Raw genomic sequence first — 5553 nt, forward strand, 5'->3', positions numbered from 1 at the left:
CAGAGATACAAGGTGTCACTACAAGTGTTTTCTCCACTTACAGGTCACAATTTTATGTGGTCGTATATGTGATTAAAAAATATTGTTTTTATCTTATTAAATTGTTTGTACTATTATTTATTCATTCATTAAATTTAAAAACTCAAACTCTGAAGTTTACCGATCAGTTCGCATGCGTGGGATGACTAACGCTGAACCTAAATCCCAGATCTAGCGATACAGCAATCAAGTCTAGGAAATAAATACAAGGGTGACGACGGAACTTTTGTGTCATCTAGGAATAAAGTTTGGAAATTCCCACAAATTCTCACGGTGAAAAAATAAACATGCGTAAAAGCCGTAGAAATGGTAGATCATAGTTAGATGAAACAGTAACAGTGCAAGAAGACGTCGTACAGCCAGCAGAGCCAATTTAGGCCTAGATAATAACAATAGTGTCAATACGTACCGGTAAGGTGGGATCTAAGTTTTAACTCGTATCTCTCAAGTTTTAACTCGTATTAACTGTTGAGTGTTGAAGACTGATTGAATGACTTGGAGGAATTGTAAACACAAACAGTTGAAACAGCACTCGTGCACTTCGCTGATGTGATGTCACTGATGACACCACACACACTGACACGGCCAGTTTGGTTCAAGGATAGAGAACATGGGTCCCAATAATAAAACCGGGCAATAAAACCAATGTCATTTACATCAATATAAATATAATATTATATCAATATAATAGGTTAGGGTTATGGTTAGGGTTAGAATTAGGGTTAGGGTTAGTCACATTGGTTTTATTGGGACCCATGTTCTCTATCCTTGGGCCGTCAGTTTCAGTGATACACATATGTCACATGTCACATGGCATAGACATAGTCATAGTCATGAGAGTGATTATTATTTATTGGCTAGTCTAGAGTTAGCTCTACTAGCCTCTAGTACTATAACTCGCGTACAGTTGCCGCTGGCTACACTTACGCTGAGAGGGTCTATGTCACCCGGGGTACTGCCGGAACGTACCCTGGGTACGGCAGGGTTCTCCCTACGTTGCGCAAACGGGGCGCGCGCCCCGTTTGGGAAAACTCCCCCCTGTTTCAATCGTTGCGCCCCGTTTAAATTACCTCCGCCCCGATTAAATTCCACCACAATAAAAGTTTGCCAGCGCGGGAATCATCGATCGTCAAGAATTCCCATTCGACCAGGACACTGGCCGGCGCGTGTATTTTTACCGTGCAATGCATGCACTGCACGCAATGTACACAATACAAACAGTTAACCTGTCCCACACCCAACGGATTAGGGAGAGGCCGTAGGCGAGCGTCTTCGCTAGACTCGAGTCGTTAGTGGACGTAAGGGCGAGTGACGGTTCGCATATTAGAACGTCCAGGGTACTTCCCGGTATACCGGACTCGTACGCCAGGTACCGTTCCGGCAGTAGCCGGCCGGGGACATAGACCCTCTCCAGCGTAAGCGTAGCCAGCGGAAACTGTACGCAGTTAGTAGTACTAAGAGGCTAGTAGAGCTAACTCAGACTACCAATAAATAATAATCACTCTCAGACTATGACTATGTCACAGCACTTGAAAGCGTATCACAGTAACATACGCCCGCCATCGCGCGGTACACGTACACATATATATCAGTGTATTTATTATGACTCTATTATTATGGCACGAAGGTCGTTGTCGTAACAGGTAACTACAGAATGTACCACGAGGAGTTTAGTGTTTAGTAATTATGTTTTATATTTTTATATTGAGGTATTGTTTAGGGTTAAGGCAAGGCCTCGCACTAACTGTTTTTTCCCAGTGGCCCGACCGGGCCACCAAATCATTGAATTTTCAATTTTTGGTGGCCCGAAAATGAAATCTGGTTGGCCCCGAAAAAAACAACAAAGAAAAAAACATTATAAAATCTTTTAGTCAATCTCCGTATTGTATATTTATTTGAAAATTGGGGGAGACCGTCTGATCACGTTGCAAAGTTCTTTAAACATCCCCACACAATAAGTCACACACTGCATTGATGATTGAGGCATACATTAGAATTATTCCCATTCCAATGGCATCAAATTTTCACAACAAAATCTTGCGCATACCATTTTTCTCTTCCATCATTATTTATCAAAACACGCGCTGACGTATCATTAAACCGTGCCCGCAGAGAATGCTGCACGTGCGTACGTGTGCCCGGTCGCTCTGGCGAATTGCTCGTCTCGTTTGAAATGAGATTTAGATAAGAAACCAATTTATTTTATTGCACATAGACACTTTGAAATTTTAGTGGCCGCGATACGGGCCACAAAATTTCACTTTTGGAAATTTTGGCTGGGCCGCGACATCAGTTTTGGGCCCCTGGGCCACCGGCCGCACCGCATAGTGCGATGCCTTGGTTAGGGTTAGGGTTAGAGTTAGGGATTTAGGGTTAGGGTTAGGAGTTAGGGTAGGGACACTTCGGTATACAAGTCTGGACACGTTTGTGTAACATAAATGTACGTATGGGTACATATCTGTAAAACCTGTTACGACAACGACCCCTTGAGCATATTATGACTCTATAGTCTCTCTATGACTCTATGACTCTATATTATGTGTCTTAGTGTACGCGCATGCGGCGCCGTGTGTTTACAGTTGAACGCTTCAAGTGCCTGTGGTCTAATTTGGCCATGGTGACCATGTGACATATGTGTATCAATGAGACTGACGGCCCACAGATAGAGAACATGGGTCCTCAAAAAACCAGCTTGTGCCTAACGCCTAACCCTTAAACCGGCAAGGCTCGATCACTACGGTGCCGCGGTGGCGCGGGCCCACCAAAAAAACTTGATGTCGGGACCACCCAAAATTTGCAAAAGTGTGAAATTTGGTGGCCGATCGGGACCCACTAAAATTTCAAATGTCTATGTGATAAAAATAATGTCTTATACTGCAATCCTCATCAAAAGAGAAGCGAGCATTCGCGGAGCGAGGGACCACGTACGCACTGCAAGAATTCTACCGCGCGGCATACACCGGGCGCACGGTTATCCGTCACTCGGCTGCAACAAGCCACTTACTTGTATAATTGGTAATCCGTCCTCACGCTCTGCTAGACAATGTACACGCTCTGCACGAACAGTTCGCCGCGAACCAGTCTAGGCCAGAGGTCAAAATCTGAGGCGGGCGGCAGGCCAATAGCATATTTGCAAAGCGTCAGCATACATGTGATTACACTGTATCCAAGCGAACGCAGACAATGCGTCTAGACAATACCCTGTCTGCAGTGTACTGGTTGGAGGCGTGTGTAATCGAAGCGTAGTAAAATGAACGTGTGTGAAATGAACGCGACGATAGAGTTTCGCAGGCAAACAATTGCATAATAAAAAAAGTGATGCGAAATTTCTTCCTTTTTGATGTAAGTTTGTTCAACAATATAAAAATACGGGACACACAATGCGTCCCGGGAAGGGTCCGGATCGGGACGCGGGAACATGGGCAAAATACGGGACGTCTGGTCACCTGATTGCTACTAGTCTGCACTGGTTGCTCACTGTTTCGGATCCGCAGCGAAAACGCCAAGCGTTCGAGAAAGTTCGCGTAGTAATACTGAACTATTCAATGAAATGATCAGTATTTGTAATCGCGAAGGTGTAATATTAGTGCTTTGGTAAGTTTATATGGACATTTTCTCTGTCTCTTTACCAACGAAAATATTTGAACTTAGTCCATGGCTGCTTTTCCCTTTTGAAATGGCATGCGACCAGGCTACTTTGTTGATATATATATGGTTCTACTTTATATCTTATTAAATCTGCAATATTTTATTTTTTACAGTTTCAAAGCCTGCCAGACCATTTTAACTTTCATTGAGATTAAATGTAAATTTTAGTTTAACATGAAAAGCCAAGTGTTGTTGGTTTTATTAGGCAGTTACTTGTTTAATATTTGGCATCTCTGTGACTTTGATCTTCTTGAACGTCTGAACTGGATCGATAGCACTGTGCACGGCTGCGTGTTTAGATAAATAATGAGTGAAAGTAAAGAAAATGGTATGAATAAAAAGATTCTGGTGAAATTGATGCCGTGGAATGGATAATTCAAATGTAAAATCCCTCAATCATCAATGTCAGTGGTGCCATTGTGTGGGTTTGTTTAAAGGAACAGTACCTGCTAGGTTCTAGGGTTATTTTCAGGCTAATTTAGGTTAATATTGCGCTACATAAAAGTTTCATGGTTCAATCCACCTTTAGAAAGATTTTAAAAAATTTTTAAAAACTAACGACATAACAGTTGATATACAACGACGGTGGCGGCACGTCAGCGCACAGGATCTGAGAAGTTGCGCAAAACCACTTTCCCAGCCAAGGGCTACAGACCCGATGGGTATGTCTTATTTATCCATTTAAAACAAAAGGATTGTAATATCTATAAACGAATATAGTTTCAGTATATAATATGGATAAATTCTGCGCGCTATAAAAATGAATATCGTTCGTTATAATAGCATTTAGGGTATAATAATGAATTTGTGATTAGTCTCGGTCATCTTACCCTGCAAAAGTAAAAATCAAAATACGCAAACTTTTTCAGCGGTGGCAGCACGGTCGCGGGGTGTCATGGTGGCGTTCCAAATTTCGCTAGCGTTGATTGTGTAAATAATTTAATTAAGTATCTGGTGACAAATACATGTGGGTATGAAGACGATTTGTTATACAGTAAGTACAGTTGTATGCAGTAAAAATCCTAGAGGCTACTGTCCCTTAAAGACTTGTGGCAAGTGCACTCAGACGGTCCCAATTTTCAAATAATATACAATACGAGATTGAAAATAAAGATTTATAATGTTTTTTCTTATGTTTTTTTTATGGGGCCACCAAGATTTCATTTTTCGGGCACCCAAAAATTGAAAGATCAACTGATTTGGTGGCCCGAATCGGGCCACTAAAAAAAAAGTATAGTGTCGAGCCTGGCCTAACATAACCCTAACTATTATATGAATATACATATTATATTTTATTGTGTTTACAATTCCCTCCAAAGTCAACATTTGATTCCAATCAGTCTTCAACAGCTCACAGATTAGTTATTGGATACATACGAGTTAATAAGCTTAGAACCCACCTTACCACTACCGAGTTAACGTACGGTATTGTTATTATAAATAGGCCTAAATTGCTCGGCTGGAGCTGTAAAACGTCTTCTTGCCTGTTTACTGTTTCATCAACTATGACTATCAATTTCTAGCGACTTTTAGCAGCATGTTATTTTTTTACGGTGAGAAACTTTGTGGGAATTTCGCAAACTTTATTCCTCGATGCACATAAAATAAAAAAAGTTCGCGTCGTCACCCTAGTAATTTATTTCCTAGACTTGCGCGGCTGAATTCGCTAAGATGCTGAGATTTAGGTCAGCGTTAGTCATCCCACCATGGCGAACTGATTCAGTAAACTTCAGAGTTTGGCGTTTTTAAATTTAATGAATGAATAAATAATAGTACAACAATTTAATTAAGAAAAAAACAATAGTTTTTTAATCAGCATATTACGACCTACATAAAAATTGTGACCTAGTAAGTGGAGAAACACTT

General features: G+C 41.2%; 1 protein-coding gene across 2 annotated transcripts in view; it reads left to right on the top strand.

The window, feature by feature from the left end:
* Positions 1 to 228: 228 nt before the first annotated feature.
* LOC106805827 (embryonic polarity protein dorsal-like) overlaps positions 229 to 5553 on the top strand; it is a 17159-nt gene continuing 11834 nt past the window's right edge. The window contains exon 1 of one of the 2 annotated variants that reach the window (XM_014807581.1): positions 229 to 450. The gene's annotated coding sequence lies outside the window, so the exon portion shown is untranslated. The remainder of the gene's footprint in view (positions 451 to 5553) is intronic. The other variant, XM_014807583.1, reaches the window with a different exon arrangement.

This window comes from Priapulus caudatus, unplaced genomic scaffold (assembly GCF_000485595.1).
Source record: "Priapulus caudatus unplaced genomic scaffold, Priapulus_caudatus-5.0.1 Scaffold128, whole genome shotgun sequence".
NCBI classification, from domain to species: Eukaryota; Metazoa; Priapulida; class Priapulimorpha; order Priapulimorphida; family Priapulidae; genus Priapulus; species Priapulus caudatus.